The 13,305-nt window shown below is 35.6% G+C and overlaps 1 protein-coding gene across 1 annotated transcript in view; it reads right to left on the bottom strand.

The window, feature by feature from the left end:
- Nucleotides 1–13,305, bottom strand: part of COG5 (component of oligomeric golgi complex 5) — a 304,245-nt gene that overhangs the window by 182,814 nt on the left and 108,126 nt on the right. The gene's annotated exons all lie outside the window — the stretch shown is intronic.

The raw sequence follows: 13,305 nt of genomic DNA, 5'->3' as shown, positions 1-13,305 counted from the left end.
GGGAAATTTGGACACACAGAAAGGAAAATGTCATGTAAAAACATAGAGACCCACAGGAAAGAAGGCCATGTGAAGACAGAGGCAGAGATTGGAATGACGCATCTATAAACCAAGAAACACAAGGATTTCCAGCAACCACCAAAAGCTAGAAGAGCCAAGGAAAGATTCTTCCCCTAGAGTCTTCAGAGAGAGCATGGCCCTACCAATACCTTGATTTCAGACTTTTAGCCCCAAGAACTGCGAGAGAATAAATTTCTGTTGTTTTAAACCACTCAGTTTGCGGTAATTATTGTTAGAGTAGCCTGACGAAACTAATACATCCACTCTCTGATATAGTCATTTTTCCCCCCATCTTCAATCAACCCCCAATTTAGGCCTGAAGCTATAGACCAAATGAGTTAATTGAGAATTAAATTCAATGAAGGTTCCACATGCACAGCAGCTGCAGGATAAGCCATTTAATCTATACAACATTCATTGGCCCATTACCAGCAAGTTCCGTATTCTTTTAGCTAAAGAGCTCTTGAGCTACTACATACAATTTTCACAATGAATGAATTATGCTTGTAAAGAGGAGTTAGGAAAGTGGAACAAAAAAACTATTTGAGCTTAAAGCACAGGAATCAGATATTCTGCTAATAAAATTAAGATCATGATGTCAATTCCACCATTAGCATTTCTTGTCTGTCTGCTCTATATGACAAAAAAAATACAAGAATTATACATAACAAACCAACTGTACAATGAAAGATACTAAGCACTAGAATACTCCTAAAGGTACTATTCAAAATTTTAACCTAAAATATATCGGCTATATATATACATATATATATATATATATACACACACACACACACAAATTATACTATATAGAATCTTTATGGAAGAATCATATCTTAAACTTTCAAAATGATTAAATAAACTATGATCTTGGTACAGCTCTGGCAAGCATAATATGAGTGTGGACTGGAATGAGTGGGATATTTCTAATTGCAAAAGTCCTGAATTAGCCCTTCAATAGTTCTAGGAAATTTTGAGTAGCTAGATGATACATGAAACCCTGGTCATACCATATATACTATGTATACACGTTGTTACTAATTATAAAAGGTAAAGAAAATTCAAAAGCCAAAATAACCTAATGTTTCTTCTAAGTATAATTATGGTGCACTTTCAGATGTTTTTACGAAATCATCTCTTAGGTATTTTTTTAATTTTTAATATTTTTGAGATATATTTCATATACCATCAAATTCACCCATTTAAAGTGTATATGTGTACCCACACACACACGCACAAGTATTCATGGAGCTGTACAACCATCACCACGATATTGCTACCACTTCAAAAAGAAACTCTATTCCTATTAACAGTCACTTCCTATTTGTGCTTCTCCCTGCCCAACCCACTCTGCCCTGGTCTCAGGCAACCATTAATGTATTGTCTGTCTCTATGAACTTACCTATTCTGAGTATTTAATATAAACAGAACAACACAATTTGGTCTTCTGTGATTGGCTTCTTTCACTTAGCATAATGTTTTCAAAGTTAACCCCTGATGCACCATGTATCAATACTTCATTCCTTTTTATTGCCAAATAATATTCCATGTATAGATGTGCCATGTTTATTTATCTAATCATCAGTTGATGTACATTTAGGTTGTTGCTCACTTTGAGCTATAATAATGCTGCTATGAATGTTCATGCATAAGCTTTTGTGTAGACTATGTTTTCATTCCTCTTAAGTACTAGGAGTAGAATTGATGGGCTGTATGATAACTGTGCTTAACATTTGAAGGGACTGGCAAACTATTTTCCAAAGTGGCTGCACCATTTTACATTCCTATCAGCAAGATATGAGAGTTCCAATTTCTACCCATTCTCACCAACACTTGTTATTGTCTTTTTTACTTTAGCCATTCTAGTAGGTGTGAGGTGGTATTTTGTTGTGGTTTTGATTTGCATTTCCCTAATGACTAAGAATGTTGAGCATCTTTTCACGTGCTTATTGGCCATTTGTGTACTTTACTTTGAAAAACATCTATTCAAGTCCTTTATCCATTTTTTAGTTGGGTTGTCTTCTTTATTTTTGAGTTGTAGGCATTCTTGATATATTCTGCATACAAGGACCTTAAATACACGACTTAGAAATATTACCTCCCATTCTGTGGACTGTCTTTTCACTTTCTTGATGGTGTCTTATTTTTTCACTTTCTTAACGGTGTCCTTTAAGGACAAAAGTTTTTAATTTTCATGAAGTACAATTTATTTTTTCTTTTGTCACTTATCCTCTTGGTGTCATATCTAAGAAATCAAAGTTACAAAAATTTACTCCTATGTTTTCTTCTAGGAGTTTTTGGGTTAGCTCTTATATTTAGGTCTATGATACATTTTGAGTTCTTCTTTTGCTTGGTGTAAGAAAGAGATGCAAATTCATTTGTTTGCATATGGATATCCACTTGTCCTAGCACCATTTGTTGAAAAGACTACTCATTCCCCATTGAATTGTCTTCACATCTTTGTAAAAAGTCAACTCACTATGAGTGTGAGAGTTTATTTCCGGACTCTAAATTGTATTCCATTGATTTGTATGTCTATCCTTATGCCACTACCAGACTATCTTAATTACTGTAGCCCTATGGTGGGTTTTGAAATCAGGAAGTTTCCCCAACTTTGTTCTTTTTCAAGTTGATTTTGACTATTCTTTTTCAAACTTGTTTTGCTATTCTGGGTTGCTTGCTTTTCAATATGAATTTTAGGATCATCTTGTCAATTTCTGCAAAAACCCCAGTTGGGATTTTGAGGAGGATTGCACTGAATCTGTAGATTAATTTAGGGAGTTTTGCCATTGACAATGTCCCAACGATATCCATATCCCGATCTTCACAATTTGTAAATATGCTACCTTACATGGTAAAAGGATCTGTGCAAATGTGAAAAATTAAGGATCTTAAAATGGGGAGATTATCTTGGGTTATCTGGGTGGGCCCAATGTAATCATAAATGTCCTTACAAGAGGGGGGCTGAGGGAGATGTGACTACAGAAGACGGCAATGTTAGAATGGTACCAAGAGGAAGAAAAGGTGACGGGATGCATGGCCATGACCCAAGGGATAAGAAGAGCCCCTAGAAACTGGAAAAGGCAAGGAAATGGACCCTCTCCTTTAGCCTGCAGAAGGAACTAACCCTGCTAACACTTTGATTTTAGTGCCATAACACATTTTTCAGACTTCTAACCCCCAGAATGTAAGAAAATAAATTGGTGTTAGGTGATCAAATTTGTGGTAATTTGTTATAGCAGCCATAGTAAACCTAATACATCTAAGGGGTTTTGCACACAATATCAGAGTTCAATACATGTGTAGTGAAAACTAATAAAAATGAGAGAAATAGGAAAATCTATAGTTATAGTTAAACCAGGCAGAAAATCAGGAAGGGCACCTCTACAAATAAAAGAAACATAGCCAAAGTTTTCTAACTGGTAAATCCACGTTATAGGTAAAAGGGTATTCACTTCACTATTCTTTCCAGTTTTCTCTAGTTTGAAAATTTTCAAAATAATAAAATGGAAAAAGTCACTGAAGTACAGAGTATATAATATATGAAAGACTATTTTTATTGGGGGCATTATCAAATTTGATGATCTTACCATCAAGGTACTGTTAATTACTAGAAACGTCCTACCATTTGCCATACTGGTTTTTTTTTTTTTTTTTTTTTTTTTTTGCCATACTGGTTTTTAAATAAAGGTCAGCCTCCAAACCATCGAGCCTGAAGAACTATTATTTTCGACAGTAATTTTATGTATTCTCTCTAACATTTTATTATAAAAATTTCTTTTTTTTTTTTTTTTTTTTTTTTTTTTTTTTTTTTTAAAGATTTTGTTTATTTATTTGAGAGAGAATGAGAGACAGAGAGCACGAGAGGGAAGAGGGTCAGAGGGAGAAGCAGACCCCCCAGCTGAGCAGGGAGCCCGATGTGGGACTCGATCCCGGGACTCCAGGATCATGACCTGAGCCGAAGGCAGTTGCTTAATCAACTGAGCCACCCAGGTGCCCTATTATAAAAATTTCAATAAAAAAGAAAGAATGGTATAATGGGCCCTCTGTACCTTATTACTGAGTTTCAACAACTCTCTTCATGTTACTAATCTTATTTTGTCTACACCCCCACTCTACCATTTGCTTGTTTTGCTGGAGCACTTTAAAGCAAGTCTCAGAAATCAAGTTACTTCTCCAACATATACTTCAGCATAAGCATTAAATCTTAAGCACAAAAAGAATCGTCAAGGAAATATGTCAAGTGAAAAGACCAAAATGTGCTATAAAAATAGCTGCTTTTTAGTTACTGAAGTTGAAAAATTAAGCACCAGGAGATTAGACAAAGTACTGCAAGGATAAAATAAAATTCAAGCTGATAAAATATGCCAAGCTGGAAAACATTTTGGCAATTCAAAAGTAACTGATATAATGAACAGACATACACACACACACACACACGGAATTAACAAATTGTGAGACATCTAATCTACCGGGGGTATAATCTTAGGACCCTGAAAAAAGAATTTAACATGAGTATAGCCCAGAAGGCGAGTACTATAATACATTTACTAAAAGGCAATAGTTTCAGTGTAAGTATCTCATCTAACAAGGGTTACCTTCAAAAAAAAAAAAGGTATCAAAATAGCCTTGTAAGAAACCCTCCTCTTGAAAATAACAGTCTTTTCTCTTTAAATAACAATTCAAACTAGAAAAATGGGGATTTGTAAAGTCATATTATATTTATATTACATATACCGTTGTCCTGTACTATAAAAAAAAAGAGGGGCGCCTGGGTGGCTCAGTCGTTAAGCGTCTGCCCTCGGCTCAGGTCATGATCCCAGGATCCTGGGATTGAGCCCCGCATTGGGCTCCCTGCTCCGTGGGAAGCCTGCTTCTCCCTCTCACACTCCCCTTGCTTGTGTTCCCTCTCTCGCTGTCTCTCTCTGTGTCAAATAAATAAATAAAATCTTTAAAAAAAAAAAAAAAAAAAGAGAAGGACGCACCATTTTTTGCAGTAAGAAAATTCTACAAAAAAAAAAAACTTTCTATCTTTTCTATTCAACATAGTACTGGCAGTCCTAGCCAGGACAATTAGGCAAGAAAAGGGAATAAAAGGCATCTAAATTAGAAAGGAAGAAGTAAAATTATCTCTTCTCACAAACATGATCTTATATGCAAAAACCTAAAGATTACACACACACACAGAGTTAGAATAAACTAATTCAGCAAAGTTACAGGATATGAAATGACACACAAAAATCACTGCATTTCTATACATTAACAATGAACAATCTGAAAATAAAAATTTTTAATCCCACTTATAATAGCATCAAAAAGAATAAAATACTTAGAAATTAGCTTAACCAAGGACATGAAAGACATACTCTGAAAACAACAAAACACTGATGAAAGAAATTGAGATGAAAATAAATGGAAAGACATCCAGGGTTCATTGACTGGAAGAATTAATATTGTTAAGATATAATTACTCCCCAAAGTAATTTACAGATTTAATGCAATCCCTTTCAAAATCCCCATGTTACATTTGGAGAAATAGAAAAGGTCATCCTAAAATTCATATCGAATCTCAAGGGACCCTGAATAGCCAAAGCAAACCTGGAAAAGAACAAAGCTGGAGGTCTCATACTTCTGGATTTCAAAATTTATTACATAGTACTGGCATAAAGACAGACATACAGACCAGTGGAATAAAACCAAGAGAGCCCAAAATAAACCTTCACATATATGGTCAGATGACTGTTGACAAGGGTGGGGTGCCAAGAGCATTTAGTGAGGAAAAAATAGTCTTTTCAACAAACGGAACTGGGAACACAGAATATCTACATACAGAAGAATGAAGTTGAGCCTTTATCTTATACCATATACAAAAAAGTTATCTCAAAATGGATTAAAAACCTAAGTGTAAGGGCTAAAACTATAAAGACTCTTAGAAGAAAACATAGGACAAAGCTTCACAACACTGGATTTGGCAATGATTTCTTGGATATGGCTCCAAAAGTAAAAATAGATAAAATTGGACCACATCAAAATTAAAAACTTCTGTGCAAAGGACATAGTTAACAAAGTGAAAAGGCAATCTACAGAATGGGAGAAAATATTTGTAAATCATATAGCTGAAAAGAGGTTACTATTCAAAACATATAAAGAACTCCTATAACTCAACAAAAAAAACCCCAAAAACCCAAATTTTAATAATTTAAAAACAGGCAAAGGACTTGAGTAGACATTACTCCAAAGATGATATACAAATGGCCAAGTAGCATATGAAACAATGTTCAACATTATTAATCATTAGAGAAATGCAAATCAGAACCACAGTGAGATTATCACCTCACACCTGTTAGGATGGCCACTAACAAAAACCAGAAAGTAACACGTGTTAAAGAGGATGTGGAGAAACTAGAACCCTTGTGCACTGTTGGTTTCTGTAAAATGGTGCTGCTGCTATGGGACACATTATGGTGGCTCCACAAAAAATTTTACAAAGAATTACCATATGATCTGGCCATCTCATTTCTGGATATATATCCAAAAGAACAGAAATCAGGATCTTGAAAAGATATTTGCAAACCCATGTTCGCTGCAGCATTATTTACAACAGCCAAGAGACGGAAGCAATCCATATGTCCCTTGACGAATGAATGGATAAAGAAAATGTGATAAGCAGGAATAAAAGGCACAGCATAGGGAATACAGTCAATGATACCGTAAGCGCGGATGGTGACAGATGGTAGTTGCACTTGTAATGAGCACAGCATAATGTACAGAGAAGTTGAGTCACTATGCACACCTGAAACTAATATAACATTATGTGCCAGCTACACGCAAATAAAAAATTACAATTAAAGAAAAGGGGGAAATGTGGTATGTATATAGAATAGTATTCAGTCTTTAAAAAAGGAAATCCTGTCTTGTGCTACAACACTGATGTAGCTTGAAGACATTATGCTCAGTAGGATAAGCCAGTTAACACAAAGACAAGCCACTTACAGGAGGTACCTAAAGTGGTCAAACTCACAGAAAGTAGAATGGGTTGTCACACGGTGGTCAGAAAGGGAAACGAAGAACTGTTGTTCAGTGGGTACAGAATTTTAGTTTTGTACAACACCGTGAACATAGTTAACACTACTATAAATTTAAAAATGATTACGATGCTAAGTTTTATGTTATGTGTTTTTTACCACAATTTAAAAAAACAACAGAAAATAAATATTAGAAAGGATATGGAAAAACTAGAACCTCTGCTCATTGCTGGTGGAAATAAAAAATGGGGCAGCCTCTTGAGAAAACAGTATTACCTCAAAAGATAAACAGAAATTCCATGTGATTCATCAATTCTAGCATATACCCAAAAGATGTGAAACCAAGAATTTGAACAGATATTTCTACACTCATGTCCATAGTGACATTACTCACAATATTTAAACAGTGGGAGCAACCCAAGTGTCCATCAAGAGATAGATGGATAAAGAAAATGTGGTATGTATGTATAATGGAATATTATTCAGCCTTAAAAAGAAAATTCTGACACATGCAGCAACATGGATGAAACTTGGAAGAGATTATACTAAGTGAAATAAGCCAGTCACAAAAGGACAGATATTCTATAATTCCACACATATGTGACACCTGGAATAGTCAAATTCAGAGAGACAGAAAGTAGAATGGTAGTCGCCAGTGACTGGGAGACAAGGAGAATGGAGAGTTCGTAGTGAATGTGTACAGAGCTGCGGGTTGGGAGAGGAGAAAGTTCCGGGGAGAGATGGTTGTGGTGGTTGCCCAACTATGTAAATATACTTAACATCACAGAACTATACATTTAAAAATGGTTAAAATGACAAATTTTGTTTTGTGTATCTTACTACACACATACACAAAACCTTTCTATTTTAAATATTACTATTAAACCAGCATTGGTTAAGTTTTCAAAATACTGTTTAGTTGTGCTTGCAAATGACAGGAAGAAAACTAAATCTGACTTAAGCAAAAGGGAAAAAACAGAATTCAATGGCTCACATAATAAGAAACTCAGAACAACTGAGAATTAAAGAGAGATGAATTATGGGTGCTCAGCAAATATCATCAAGACTCAGTGTGTCCTGCTTAAACATAATAAAAACTTTACTATTTAATAATTAAAGCAAATAATATGATGTATTTATAATGCAAATACTATCTAGTATTATCTTTTAAAAAAAATGAATGTCCACTTACAATAATAGCCAAATTGATTAAAAGAAGACAACCCAAAGACACAATTTATGGTCAAACAACATGTATCACCCCAAAACTAGAGCACACACCAGGAATCCAAAATCGAATCTCAATTTCACCGTTCATAGGCTGTGAAACTGTGGACAAGGAACTTTCTGAGCTTCAGTTTAGCTTGCTCATTTATTAAAAATATACAATGGAATATTATGCAGCCATCAAAAGGAATGAAATCTTGCCATTTGCAACAACGTGGGTGGAACTGGAGGGTATTATGCTGAGCGAAATAAGTCAATCAGAGAAAGACATGTATCATATGATCTCACTGATATAAGGAATTCTTAATCTCAGGAAACAAACTGAGGGTTGCTGGAATGGTGGGGGTGGGAGGGATGGGTGGCTGGGTGATAGACAGTGGGGAGGGTATGTGCTATGGTGAGCACTGTGAATTGTGTAAGACTGTTGAATCACAGACCTGTACCTCTGAAACAAATAATACATTATATGTTAAAAAAAAGAAGATAGTAGGAAGGGTAAAATGAAGGGGGGGAATTGGGGGGGGGACGAACCATGAGAGATTATGGACTCTGAGAAACAAACTGAGGGTTCTGGGGGGGTGGGGGGATGGGTTAGCCTGGTGATGGGTATTAAGGAGGGCACGTATTGAATGGAGCACTGGGTGTTATACGCAAACAATGAATCATGGAACACTACATCAAAAACTAATGATGTAATGTATGGTGATTAACATAATAAAAAAAAATAGGGATCACTTCTCTGGATTAGTATGAGTTCCAAATGAGATCATTAAAACTTCTAGCGGCAACAGGATAATCTAGTTTTAGTTCTTCTTCCTGGTAGAAGAATAATATATGCATGTGCTATTATGGAGCAGAGAGGAAAACAGGGTAGAAAAAGAAAAATAGTAGTTTCCCTTATTAATTAGATACACACACATACACAATCACACACACAAAAAAGTGAGCAAAATATATTTGTGGCCATTATCATGATGGATGAGCCTAGAACTGCCTTAACAAGATTACTGTCTTACAACACACAATTAGAGAGGAGACTCACCATGCAAACCCTTCATTCAAAGCAGATTTTGATAAGCAGAAGAGAAAACCCAGAGCTAAAAATGAGAAGGCTTTGCCATTAGGGAGGAGAAAAGATTTACCCACAGGAACAGAGGAGTATGAAAGTGCTACCTATTCTATCTTCCCCAAACTTAGAGCAACCACCTATTTCACAATTTTTCCTGGTCTGGCCCGTTAACCTTCAACTGAGCAACTGAACGGATCTTAGTGAGAGTTTAGTAGTTAATAAACACAGCATTACCATTCAACACACTTATCTTCCAACACCAAACTGTTTTTCTCAGAGACATAAGTGACATAAGAAATTCAACGTATCTTATTCCTTTTAGTTCCACCCCTTACCCCATCTTCAGGAGCCTGTCATGCCTCTAATTCCAAGGACTTCCAGAATTCCGGGGGATGGGGGGTTACATGCTTCTTCCTGGCCTCCCCCTCCACAGGCATTTATGTTTCCACTCTCTACACTTGACTAAATCAATCACCCCCCATCTGTTTGCTTTCCATATTCCAAAATTCTGTAATTTCTTTCATCTGCTGTATCTCTTTGTATTCTTGGATTTATATCTTTTTAGTTCTTTATTGTCATTTTAGTGAATTTTAAGGCAGAAGCAGAAATAAAGGCATGCATTCAACCCACTATATTTAGTCAGTAATCCAGAGCTTGCATTTTGGTCAAACTAAGTACTAAGTACTCCCCTCTTACCCTAAACTTTTGCACCCTCCCAATTTCCAAACATCCCAAACAAATCCTACCTCTAGTGCTAACTACACATAATAACTTATCTACTTTCCTAAACTGTAAATAATTTATCTATCTTGTGAGTTTTCACAGCATATTACTTGTATTTCTTCTGGCATTTACTTAGACCATATGTGCTAAATTTTAATGACTAATGCTCAAAAATCTCCCCCACTGCCCAAAGTTATTCACTTAACTAAAACACTTTAAATTCCATCAATCAGGGATTTATTTAGTAAACTAAGTGAACTTTTAAAATATAAGATACTCCTCAAAATAAGCCCACTTTACATGTTAGTTTAATAAGAGCTTTCCTGCTATACCAAACTATGACCCATGAACCGAGTAAATGTGGTATCTGATAAATAAGGAAAGGAAATCTTGCACAATTTCAAGGACTAGACATCTGGCCTCTAAAAACAGAGTAAGCAGGATATAGATCAAAGTGCTATGAATAAACTGCAGGTGTTTCCCCCAAAACCCCAAACTTCTAATACTTTTATACATGCACTCAAGGTAAACATCAGGCCAAAAGCACATCGACAGTGCTCTCCCCTTACTTTAATGTATATGCTGTAGGCTGCATGTTACTTTCTAGAAATATGGTCTCACCTGTTGTTTAAACCAAATTCACCCCTCCCAAATAGCAATAAGGAAAGAGAAAGTTATAACATGTAATACATCACCAAGAGAGAGATGATTTAGAGAGAGATGATTTAGAACTAAGGAACATGTGGGTAGATGGTAGGCCCAATGATATGCTCTAACACAGGCACTTCAGGGAATAAAGTGTAGTGAGATTCTGAAAGCCAGAGAAAGGAACACCAGAAATAGAGGACAGGACCCAAACACAGGGTTTGGAGACTATTGTAATAAAATTGTTGACCTCGCACTATACCTCGTCAGTTCCTTAATTCGTACTGCCTAATCTCTTTCCAATTTTGAGAGGATTCTAATATCTTTAAAAGATGCAGTATCAAGGGTTTTCCTTTGCTGCAGGTCCATGAAAAGGGGATAAATTATAGTTTTCATATTGTATTACCTTTAAATTAAAAACAAAACGAAAACAAAAAATCTCAGAAAAGACAACCAACACAATAAGAGAAAATATTTGCCCAAATAATTCAAATGTCCATCAGATGATGAATAAATGAAATTTGGTATTCATACATGAAATATTATTGGGCAATAAAAAAGAATGAAATACTGATACATCCTCCCGTATTGATGAACCTGGAAAGAGCCAGTCACAAAAGATCACATACTGTGTTATTCTATTTACATGAAAACAGGAGAACAGTGGTTGAATAGGGCAGCATGGTTGGGGTGGGGCAGTGGGGAATAGCTGCTAATGGGTACAGAGTTCTTTGGCAGATAATAAACACGTACTAAAATTAAATTGTGGCTACAACTGCACAACTCTCTGAATACACTGAAAAAACATTGAATTGTGCCCTTTAAATGGGCAAATTACATGGTATGTTAATTACAGCTTTATTCAAAACCTACTAAAAATTTACCTGTGGCCAAAATGGTATCTCTAATAAAATAAAGTGCTATCATGAAGGTGAGACCTGAAATGTATCTTGCTAGTAAAAACTGAAAATATGATTGACTTTGCTGATAGTTCAAAAATAATTTTTTTGTTAAAAATCATAGTCTTATTTTGTGGTGGATTCAAGATGGTTTAGTATTTCCTCCCATGTCACTTAAAGAACTTATACCAATTGGCATAATTATGTTCCTACCCATCCCATACACCATCTGACATCATATATCTCATCTATTCTTTACTATCTTCTAGCATGAAATATATATGAGATCTCTCAGGGAAGCAGGAAGCAGGTGGAATACTGGACTTATAATGTCTATAAGGGTCTACAGATTACATATAAATTAAATATTTCAGATTTGATAACCTTAACAAAAATGTATTAGGGGATTGCTTCAAACAGTCCTAACCGACTAATTGTTCTAAGACATAGCCTGATAGAGCACCAACTCCATACTGTAAATGTAGAAAAATAGGCAACTCATTTATCTCTCTGGTCTTGGTTCTTACTCTTCAAAATGAGATGACAGATCTGATCTTCATTGCCCCTTCCAGTTCTGTAAGTCGGTAAATTCCATACCACGCATTGTCTAGCCAACTCTACCACAACCTTCCTAGTCTCAGTAAACTGGCTGGTTGTAGGCTAGCACAGTAAATCATAAAATTTGTATTTAAAACAGAGTCTAAATTATTCAGGTTTATTTTTAAAAGAGTTTAAATTATTCAAGTCCATCTCATCACCACTTTCAGCAATAATAATTAAAGTAAAAAGTCAGCATGTAAAGCAGCACGGGACAAATAGTTCAGGATTTTCAAGCTACAAGCTCAAAGATTAAATCTGTTAGATACCTACCTGTATTTTCACCACTCATTCCAACTCGACTTTTCAAAATTATACCTATTCTTACACCCCCACCCTATTTCATGAAACCTGTTCAGATTCTTCAAACCAGATAGTCTCTCTTGAACCTTCATAGCACATTATTTATAACTTTTTTAGAATACACAGCATATTAAAGTTATTTTTGTACTTTTCTTAGATTCACTCACCCCAAATATTCAAATACCATACTGTAAACTCTCTGAGAGCAAGGACTATGCCTCCCCTGTAATAATGGAGTTAGCAACTTCTACATAAAACTGAATAGAATGGAATACAATGACTCTTCTGGACAACTGAAAGTAAATTTAAAAAGATAAAAATCAGCAAGCATACTTCTTTTTGGCTTGTGACATTCATTCCCTAAAAATTCCTTGCAAGTTGTACACTAATAAGTAGAAATACAGCTAATAAATATTTATGGATGAAAAATAAACAGCTGGCAGTCTGTAATTGTTATCTCTGTGTTCAAAACCACACGTATTTCCAAAACTTTACCTGAGACAATAGCATGATTCCTCGAGATACAGTTTTGCATGCTAATCATAAAATACCTAGGATTATTAAACTTTTTTTTTTTTTTAAGATTTTATTTATTTATTTGACAGAGACACAGAGAGAGAGGGAACACAAGCAGGGGGAGTGGGAGAGGGAGAAGCAGGCATCCCGCAGAGCAGGGAGCCCGATGAGGCTCGATCCCAGGACCCTGGGATCATGACCTGAGCCGAAGGCAGACGCTTAACGACTGAGCCACCCAGGC

This window comes from Halichoerus grypus, chromosome 12, assembly GCF_964656455.1.
Source record: "Halichoerus grypus chromosome 12, mHalGry1.hap1.1, whole genome shotgun sequence".
Classification (NCBI taxonomy): domain Eukaryota; kingdom Metazoa; phylum Chordata; class Mammalia; order Carnivora; family Phocidae; genus Halichoerus; species Halichoerus grypus.
Note: the sequence above shows the minus strand (reverse complement) of the source record. Positions and strands in the feature narration are given on the sequence as shown.